Raw genomic sequence first — 11,338 nt, 5'->3', positions numbered from 1 at the left:
CCCAAAGCACAGAAAATACATATTCTCTTGAGTCTAAACTTTGTGAGTGGATCACTGGAGCTGGTTTGCCCTGTAGAAAGGAGGCCAAGGCAAGTACGGCACAAACACATGGAATGCGCACACGATGTTCCACCTTCGATTGACACCGGTAGGATTTTAGACTTGTGTGACCAGGAGACTTCACAAACGTAGGCCTTGGAGGAGAATCAGGTATTGACTGATTTTTCCACACAACCCTGAGAATTTGCCAGCCATGGACTAGCAATGGACTTTGCAAAGAACATTTTCCTTGATTAATTTTGAATTTTTAATGTCTTGTGTCCATTGCAAACCTTTGGATTCTTGGATTTCAAATGAGAACTCTACTGTTAGCCATGTTCTTTCTATCAAAAAAGACTGAATCTTTTAATTTCTTTTCCCTATTTCACAATTATTTCTGTTACAGTCTTCGAATCTCTTGATCTCTTTTCTACTTACTTCAGGAGGCCGTAATAAATTCTGGTGGTTATTCTTGGTTGATACGTTAAAATGGATTTGTAGTCTTGCAGACCAAGTGCTCTTCAATTTCATCAAGGAAAAGGCCTTGTTTTGAGACACCTGGGCTTTCTCCCAAATGCCAGATTTAATGACACTTATTTGGGATTATTAATGTTTCATAAAATGCTTCAAAATCTTCTTGTGAAAGAAGGATTGTTAAAATAACTTCTGCAAATAGACGATGACATAAGAGTTGTTCCTCTGCAATCTTATAGATCTTAAGACAGAAGAAATGGCTGTATTTTGGTTATCCAATTTAAATTCCTGTCAAACAAAGGCCACAAGTTTTAATTTAGTAAACCCTGCATAAAAATTTGTACCCTTAGATAAAACTAAAAGGTTTAAAACATACCTTTCAAAACTTCCTTGATTGAGGGACCTCACGTCATAGGAGAATCTGCCACACATCCTGTGATATTGCTAAAAGCAATCCCTGTTATAACTGGTGTGCCTAGATTCTGCTGGTTTCATCTTATTGTATTCTTGTCTGACAGGGGAAACCTTCCTCCTTGTGTAGATGGCTAAAGGGCAGTCAAGTCAACTCCCAGCGATCTCTTGGGGAACCCTAGCAGATGTAACCTCTTAAGTCTCTTCCTGTTAGACTCAGACAGCAACCCCATGAAAGAAATTCTCCCTCTTTGCTCAGAGGGAAGCCTGACCTCCCTTACGCTGTCCTTATTTTGCTGAAAACTTCCTTCCTGGTTCTTTTCCCTGAAAGAAAACAGCTTCTGGATTTTCATTCTATTGGGGCAGATATGGTGTGATGACTCTCATTTCCTCCCTTCCCATTTCAATTTCTTCTCCATATCTTCTTTTCTTTTCCTTTTTTTTTTTTTTTAACATAAATGATGATTTCAGTGTTTTTTTGCTACGTCCAATCCAATGCAAGCAAAGAAGTCACGTCTTGCCTCTTGAGATGATGTCACAAAATTTTCCAGAATATTACAGCGTGTTATAAATCTTATATTATTAAAAATTATTTGTTGTGTACACAATACAACAAATGAACACTCTCTGGTTTATTTTCAATGCTTGTCCAAATGGTTTCTACCTGCTCTTGTTCCTCTCACATTCAGTCAGCTTGAGAGATCACTTAAATTCTAGCTACCTCCAACCTTGTATGACTGGGGAAGAAGTTGTGTAACAAATTCAGTCACCTCTCATTTCTGCCAGGTATGTCCAGGAATTTTGGGGTGTGTTTTGTCCCCAGGACAGTCAGCCAGCACTACCTGCTGATAGCTGGCAGTGTGTCTGCTTATCCTAGTGATGGAACCATTCAGCCTTTGGTTGAGACTGAATAGATGTCCTCTTCCTCCTCTTTCCTTTTTTTAATGAATCATACTCTTAAAGCCCTGTAGGGTTGATTCCTGTTCAGGTCCTTGTTCTGTTGTCCTTGTGAAACTCTGTTTTCTTGTTTTATCATAATTAATTCTTTTGGTCTTTGTAGAGAAATGGTTCATGAACAAAAGAGTCACAACTTCCTTGTCATATTTGGAATAGCTGGTTTTGAAAACCACATTTCCAGGTCTCTGTTCAGGGCTTAATTCTTTATTTTCTGAATGCCACTCTTTATTCTTCTGTATTATAAATCAATGGCATTACAATTAGGCGAATGAAATTTCAGCATTTTCCTGTGCTGAATCACTGTTTAAAGGAAGGCATCTATTCAGTTTCTTTGTTGCTGTGGAAAATGAGAAGGAGGCCTAGCTTTAGCTACTGCTCTGTTTACCCTATTCCAGAGCATCTCTCTTATAGCGCTTAAATATACACAGCAGCTAGATTGGAGTTTTCTAACTCTTCTGGACAAAGTGAACATTGAAGTCTTGGGAATTTCCATGATCAGCCACATATCCAGACACTGAACTTTCATCTGGTGAATGCAGAATTTTACAATTGCATGTGTGGACTGGTCTGTCTGTAGCTTAGTTGCCACGATCTCATTCGACAGCAGGGTATGTGTCACAGCTTTGGAACCCATGGGATAGATGATCCTCAAGTACATCACGCTAGGGACATCAATATCTTGAGGAGGCTAAAAATGTACAAAACCAGCTATTGCTTGGCATTCCTTTTTATTTTTATTCCATTACCCTCCATTCTCCTTTAATTTCCTTCTTAGTTTTATGTGAATTTTATAAAACCTTAAATTCAGGGAAAGCCTTCCCATTGCCCTTCACTTACCCCTCCATGAAGTATGTTAGCAGAAACATCTTAAACCTGTAGATTAAACAACTCTTGCTCATCCCATTCATGTATGTTAACTTCCACAGTTAGTTTGTCTATCTCAGTTGTGACAGTTTTTTGCTGGTTTTATGTTTATAGTTCTTTTAATCTTTCCATTAAAGTTCCTTAAAAAATCTGTTATGGGAAATTTTGAAAAGATAAGTTACTTTTTCTAAGTATTTTGGACAAAAGACTTCAGTTTTTGGTAAAAAGAGGAAACCAAAAGCTCTAAAAATACAATTAAAGTTTTTGTGAAAATATTTAGATTTCCATTTAAATATTTGTGGGATTTTTGAAAATCAAACTATTTTACAGGGGGAAAAAATAATTTCCAGTTTTTGTCCAGAAAATTTTAACCCTAATGAAAATTTCCATGCAAATGTTTGCATTGGTCTAAAAGCAGGTTTTTTACCCCTCTTCTCCAAAAAATATTTCAAAAGAAAACATTTCTATATGCTTCTTGATTTCCCTCTCACACCTGTGTAAACCAAATGCAATTCCACTGAAGTGAATAAAGTTATGCTGTTAGAAGAAAGAAAAAGCTTAAGCTTGTTGCATTTGAATAGATGACTTTGTCTTTTAATAAGTCTAGTTTGTTCAAAACAGAACACCCAAAATCCAGAGATTCAAACACCAGCAACGTCAGAGTTAGCCCTTTGTCTGTGCAAATGGATGATTCTCTGCAGTTGACTCCATAATATTTCTCTATTTAAGAGTAAAAACAACTGAGGCATGGAAAGGGGAATGGACAGGGAGGATCCTGAGGCATAAAAAATGAACTCTTCCTGAGAGGTGGTCGGTGCTGAAGCACTTGGACATGGCAATGTGGAAAGTCTCCACTGCTGTGGTTGGTGTTGAACAGAGATGCAGAGAACTGCAGTCCTTTTGTTCTACTCCTCTTGAAGTCCTGCACTCACCTTTCTACAAATATACAGATCTGAACCTCCCACAATAGATAAATGGAAATGATGGATGCCACCATCAGCATTGATAATGTGGGAGTTTTCACTGCACTTGGTCATAGGTAACCATGAGAAATGAAGCTAAGAACATCCTAAACTATGACAATAGATGCTAAAGAACACAGGCAATAGGATAATAATCTGCTTTTAACTGGCAACATCCAGCATGTGCCATAAATCGTATGGAATGTTACTTTTCTTGATGGAAAAAAGGTAGAAAAATTGATGAACTTTGTATTCCCAGAAAGGGAAAAGTATAGAGATTCTGTTTCCAACTGGTGCTTTTCATTTTGCCTCAGGAAGAAAGGCCTGGGAAAACCATCACAGCTTCCAAAATATGTACCCGACCATTCTGGATACAGACATTTCTGGAATAGCTGCCATGATTTTTGGTGGCACACATACCTGCACACAGCGTTGTAAGTGCAAGATCTGGAAGCAGGGCAGCGGTTAGTGGGGAATCTGCCTTTTAAGTTCAGGGTCTGAAGACTTGAAAGTTGAGACTTACCCAAATTATACCCCTGAAGACAAGTTTAACGCCCACTGGTCTTCACCGCAACCATAAAACTACACAGAAACATCTTTGCAGCAGTCCTTTCTGCAGTGCAATTTGTACTGATTGTTTCAGGAGTCCCGCCACTAGTATTACCGAGCAGCTGAGATGACAGACAAGACTTCCATCTTTAGAGCTTCTTTCAGAGAGCTCCTTCAGCTCAGTGCCCTGCGGGTTTTCCCTCCTGTTCAATGTCTCCTTTTTTTTTTTTTTCCTTCCCCCCTCCCCCTTTTTATTTTCTTTTTCATTTCATGAGAATAAAATGATGAAGGAAAATTAATTTTCATTGCAATGCAATGAACTGTGAAAGAGACTCTTAGTTGTGGTCTGGAATGCAGACACTGCTGGCTACCTTCTCAGCCCATGGCTAATCATGCCACTGACAGACTGGAGCTCACCGGCTGAACTATTCGCCTCAGTGCAGCCTCTGCTGCTGCGAGCCCAGAACACACCACATTGCTGAACTCCTCGGGGTGCTGCATAAGAGATGATTGCTGACAGTAGATCAGGGAAAAATTACTTGAAGCTGTTCCATCCTGCTAGTCACTGTAATGGTGTTATTCTGCTATCTTTGAGATGCTTTGTTTAGTCCCTTCCTATTAATGTGTAGCTATAATTCTTTGGCTTGCTATTGAAGGATGATCTCTAGTATTTCCACAGTAATAGACTGTGGAACATCATTCATATTAACCTTAGAAGCAGCGGGAAAAGTGTGTGCTTGTGTTGCCCATACCCCTGTGCATTTTTTTGGTGATTACAGCTGAGAGTAGAGCGAGGAAAGAAAATTGTGGAACATGTCCTTGGAAGAATTATATGAAGCGCTCTGGGCTCAGCATGTTTCTACCACTTTCCTCCTTTTTGACAGCCTCCTGCAAACACTCAAATGGGGGGCTGCTCAGCCTACTGCCAAGTTCTCATTGTTCTTCTTTCAAATGCCTATGCTTGCATGTGGGCAAGGTACTCGTGTGTGAATGTAAATGCTGGGGATTAACGATGGAAATACCCTCTCTCATCTATCCGGTTTTACTCTTTTCATCACAGATGAGGAACAGCCCGACCAGAAGTGGCGAACAGTCTCATGCAAAATAATGAGAGATTGATTGGAAAAAAAACAGTTTTAAAAAATAAAAAGCACACTAGAAAGCTGAGCTGTGTGAACACAGAGTGTTCTGTAAATAATTGCAAAGAGCGGAAAATTCTGAACTGAACTGAACTCAAACTCTGTGAGTCTAAAGAATCGCATCCTATAACTGCCTTTATTAAGGCAGCTGTTTGTTCTGCTCCAGGGATGTTGGCATTTTTTATTTAAAGTGGATGGGAAAGTGATGTGGAAAACCCAAGAAACAATATCAACAGCAACACAAGCAACTAAACTAGCCATGACTATATTGTAATCATTCTTGATTTCAGGTGTGAGGTACATCCTCCTCCCCACATCCATACTTAGGAGCAGGAGAGAGGTAAATCATACACTTGAAATTTGCTCACCTATGTGTGTGGACCTATGATAGAGCTCTATGAACTATCTGGTCATCAGCTGCTGGTTTTTAACTTGCTTAAAGACCAGCAACAGAGACTACTAAAATTCACCAAGTGCTTTCCCCTTGAGATCTCTCTGTGTGTCTGCACATTTTACAGTCACGGCTGGAAAGGCAGGTAGCTAACATCTGTCCCTTGTACATAGGCAGTACAGCCTCACGGGGGACAGCCTCTTCCTTCCAGAAAGCTGCATTTGGGATATTCCATCACACAAGTACCTGGAATGGTTCCAGGGACAGGCTGTGAACCTGAGTTATTACCAAATCAGCATACCAACAACTCCAAGAGACATGGATAATGCAGACTGTCACCCTCTGCTTTTCCTATGAATCCCACTGACTCTCTACAGTCTTTTGAGGAAGACCTGGTGGACTGAGTAATACCTTTACACCAACTCTGGGGCACCCTAATATCTACTGTGGTAGTATGCCCCTGCTAGGACCAAACCCTCTCCTCAACAGGAGTCTTGGCCTTGCTACCAAATGAACTCAGGAGGCTGTGGCATTATTTATTCTTCCACCCTTTGCAATTCCTCCCTGAGAAAGCAGAATGAATCATGCCAGGTCTGAGATTCCCCAGAGAAATTGCTGTGTTTGGTACACATGACTTTAAACTCGTCCCTTCCACCCTTTTGTGATTAATGGCCTGTGATCCTCCATGATTCATGGCAGCCAGGAGATGTAATTTTCTGGGATGTAAGAGCTGGACAGCATGTTTTCCTCATCAGTTACCAACTGTGATTGTAAGTACCTCATCTTCCTTATCTGGGATGTTGGTAAAGGTTGTCAAGGAAGGAAATAGGGAGCTGAGCGAGAGGATGAAGGAGAAAGCCTGATCAATCACTGAATTGCTCTTCACTCAGGCCAGACAATTAGAGCTTCTCTCAGCTTCTGTAGGTTGAGTTTTTCCTCTTCTTGGTGTAGCTTGAGCCTTTCCTTGTCTTCAGGCCCTCTGAGACCCTTAGAGAGGATGGTGTGGAAAATGAAAATGGTTCAGTGACTGTTTTTAGCCTGACATTGATCCTACGCACACCTGTCCACAGAGCTGTCCGTGCCAGATAACTCCAACAGCCAGGTTCATGCCGTGCCATGCAGTGCACATTTAGGTTGAATTACTATACTTAAACAAATTTTCATTTCCATGCACTTGATATACACTTTTTTTCTTCCTTTCCTCTCTCCCCATTGGCAACTTAAGGAGTCATTTTTCTTCCTGACGCCATCTTGGCACTCTCTCTACCAGCATGTGAAAACAGCCGAAGCTGTACATATGGAGACCTCATCCTCAGTTGCCTAATGGATTCAGAAGACATCCTGAATATTCATCATTTCTCTTTTTATGAGCACCTTGGCAATTGCCTCTGAAGCTAAAGACTGTTGTAAATTAAGGAATGGCACTTGGTGAATACCAATTTATCCACATTTCAAGGCTTCCCTCACCCCCACCTCCCCTCCACACAATATTGAAGTTCCTGTAGTCTTTGTGAATACAGGGCATTGTTTCTGTGCTGCTGAGGCAGAATTGTTTGTGCATCCCTGAAGACTGTGAAATGTCTGCGCTGGGGCTGCTCATTTAAACTCTTTGCACTTACTGTACCCTCTCCGGAACTCCCTTCCTGGAGAAGCCAGCAGTGACCTTCTCAGAAGTAATGTTAAACACATGCTGAGGAAGCTTGGGTCCCAGACAGGCCCTTTTAATTATTAGTTGTAAATTAGCAAATCATGTTTCTTTCAGTTCCATATCACTGTCTGCTTTGCTGTGTGCGGGATCCTCCAGGTTCAGAGTTTCCATGTTGTCCCTGAAATATATATCAGTGACAGACTCATCCAGTAATGCCAATATTTGGTGCTTTTAAAACGAATGTAATTTTCCCCCACAAAAAACCCTTATCCCTTCAGAGCAATGACAGTGCAGAAATTAATGCATAGGATTAATTATGGTTAATAGTTACTTGAGTGTTTTTTGAACATGCGACAAGTTCAGGGGGAAAATCCCTGCTGCAGAGAACACTTGGATCACTGGAGAGCAGAAGGATAGAAAGAGTAACTTTGTCCAAGGTTTATATATAGGACACTAAAGTATTGAGGGCTCCATCCTACAAGATGGTGAGCGCTCTCTTCCTGGCTTTCCCAAATTAAGCAGACTCAGTGTCTTCAGTGAAACTAAGTGGGACACACTTCCCTGAGGTTATACAGAAATCCTGCGGCAACTTAAAGGGTCAAATCTCAGTCTCTTAGGTTTTATTGTAGTCTTAGCTCCATCTTGTATATGGATATCAATGGATAACAATTAATAGGGTCCTGAGCAACCTAGTCTAGTGGAAGGCGTCCCTGCTCAGGTCTGGGGGTTTAGAACTAGGTGATCTTTAAAGTCCCTCTTTATTCATTCCTGGGCCTTGCTAAGGTTTTCATAAATGCAAAGAGTGTTGCTGACATTCATAATTTTACTGGGGATGCTTGCCATTTCTTTCCCAAGCCTCGAGCTCCTGGAACCACATTTATATGACAACCTCAGCTGTACAGGAATATAAATGGTTTCTAATCCTTGCTCTTGAAAACGAAAGCTTGGAAAGACAACCAGGAATGCTGAAAACCCAGAGAGAAAATGAAAACACCTCTAATATATTTCCATTTATGACAATCTCACAGCCTCTAAGTCAAGATTATGCACTTTTTAATTTTGGTGTGGAAAAAGCTGGTTCTTGCTTTTGCAATGCTCATGTCATAAGTGGTGTCTGGAGAGCGTGGAGGCTCAGGAGAAGGTGATCTGAGGTGGGTAATGGGTATTGCAGCTGGGTCATGTGGGAAGGCAGCAGGTTTTCTGACCTGCCACAGAGCTGCTGTGGGAATGCCAGACCATGGTGGAGGCAGGCAGAGCCTCAGGTTCACCCCAGGAAGATGTGACATGGTAGGAGTGAAGGTGGGAGCTGCCAGTGGACAGGGCAGCTTTCATGCCTTGAACCAGGGTGATTCTCCCAAACTGTTCTCCAGGGCCCTGCAGCTGTGTGCAGAGGTGTCACACAGGGAATATTTCCATTGCTCCTTCTTTTGCTTCATTTGGAAGGAGCCTGGGTTTCAGTGCAGAGGGGCTGACAGTGCAGGGAGCTGGACAGGGGGCTGTAGCATTAACACTGGTTGATTGTGATAGGAACATGGTTCCACAACAATCACTTCAGGGAATCTTCACACTTGCCTAGAGAGAAGGAGAGAGGGAGAGCAAATGCAGAAATTCAGGAAGTATTTCAGGGATGTCAGCGTGGCTGCTGATGCCAAGAAGAGTGAGGAGAGTGTCATCTTGAAGGGCTAGAAAGGACTTTGTTTAATTCAGTCAGCACATCTGGAGATACATCCAGGTCCGTGTTAAAAGTGCAGGTATGAAATTATCCCCCAGCTCTCTCTGCAAGCAGGGCAGGAAGGAGGCAAATCTGGATCCTTGCACCATTGTTTTTTACTGCCTCCATGGGCAAGCACAGCCATGATGTACTCAGATACCTGCTGAAAATCAGTGTTGGTCTGACCAGACTCTCAGGGCACGTTGTGGAGATGGGAAACCATAAGCCAGCCACTCTGAGAAGGAGTGAACTTGATGCAAAATATTGAAAGACTGTTATTTTCCATTTGCATTTACACATGAATAGAAAAAATTCACCAGCTGTAGTTTGTAATTTATTTCTGATCTGGATCACAATCCCAGTAATCAGATTTTTCTTCTGTTTGTTTTTTTCTTTTGTTTTGATTTTGTTTTTAAAAAAATGCATAAGGAAAGATACACTGATAACAGGTGTCAGCTCTGAGGCTTTCAGGACTACAGTCAGCTAGGAAGAGTGCTTTTCCTCCAAGTTTAATACTTCTGCTTTTATTGCAAAAGGGGCTCTGAAATGCCTCCTTAGACATAGAAGAAGGGCAATTACTGTGGTAGTATTGTGCTCACTTGTGCAGAATATTGCCTGTGAATCAAGCTGTAGGAGAGTAGGTGAAGTCAGGGGTGATGAAAAGCAGAATTAACTATGGATATGGCTAAAACTTTGTGTGGGTCTTTGTGTATTGCTTGCAGCCAATAATCTCCACAGTGATGAGACTACAAATATGTTTCTTCAATGAGAGGTGGGCTTTGATTGGATAAACCAGAGAAATACAGTGCTGCATCAAGTTTTAACTGCTGTCTTCCTGGGTGCTCCCAGAGGGAAGGAAGAAATATTTTTCACAAACAAGTAAAGAATAAGAAAATTAATGAGATCAGTCTTAGCTGGCAAGGCAGCATTAGAGAGGCCCTTTTGCATGGGCACAAATGAACAACAAATTTGGCTTGAGGTCGATGCATGATGATGACTCAGGAAAGGGGGAGCAGTTAATATAATCTGAACTGAAACAGTTGGATGAGTTCAGCTTTCATACAACTATGTTTACTTTCACTCTCTCAACATGCTTCTTTATAGATGAGTTTCAAGTTGAATAATTATATTCCAATGCTGTAACCATCTGATAAGCCTTCTCACTGCTGTATGTTTTTCATCTCTGGATCACAAAGCTGTCCAAGCACTAACTGACCTTTGCATAGGAGATGAAGCTGGCCAGTTTTACAATCCTTTCTAGGGGAAATAAAGTGCAAAAATTCCAGAGCTAATGTTAAAGAAGTGGCTAGTTAAAGATTGCAGGCAAGAATTGGCCAACTCCCAAATGGCATCCCAAAATTTTCCAGTGGGGTGAAAGCTGCAAGACATTTTCTGACTGCTTAGGAGTGCTCAAGGCAGGAAGGGGGAGGCAAAAAGGAGGTGGAAAGCAACTTCCAAGGCAATCCATGGCTACCTTAGGCCTTTGGGAAGTACAGCTGTGGCTTGTGAAGTGTTGACCCCTCTGAGTCAGCCACTGAAAAAAAGCAGTGACATATTTACACATAAGCTAAAGTCGTTTGGTTGATCAAGGTTTTAGGAAAGGCTTTGCAGATTTTTCAGAGAATCTACAGCTTCAAGAGGGCTTTCTAGAAGCTGAATTTTTTTAATCTCAAATCTTGAGCCTTTCTGATCATGCACACAGATGAAAAAATGAGATCAGTAAAATCATCTGGTATTTTCTGAAATCTAGTCCACAGTGATAAACTCAATTTCTTAATGACTCAATGACAAACTCCAAGGTAAAAGTCAGAGCTGCTTCTTAATCTTCTCTGTGAATGGTTTACCAGATCATACCTTCTATCTTTGTTCATTAGTGCTTATTATGCAATATTGCAGCTGGAAACTGTTTTGTTTGTAGCTTACATTTTTGCCTTTGACAAAGTTGAGGGAAAAAGATTTCTTTCTTTCCCATTACAGAAATCTGTGTCCTTTCTATTGGAAAAATGTGTGACTGACTCTAAATCAACTTTGTCAATCTTTGAAGAAATATATGTGAACATGTGTATGTGACTGCTCCCAAAACAGAAATCACTATTGTCACCAAAAAAAACTGTACAAAGCTATTACTTTCTGACGAGAAATGTTCTCTTAAGTTTGTATTCATTAAGTTAACTGGTCATTGCAAGATATATA

The sequence above is a fragment of the Pseudopipra pipra genome, chromosome 3, assembly GCF_036250125.1.
Source record: "Pseudopipra pipra isolate bDixPip1 chromosome 3, bDixPip1.hap1, whole genome shotgun sequence".
Classification (NCBI taxonomy): Eukaryota; Metazoa; Chordata; class Aves; order Passeriformes; family Pipridae; genus Pseudopipra; species Pseudopipra pipra.
This window is presented reverse-complemented; position numbering follows the sequence as displayed.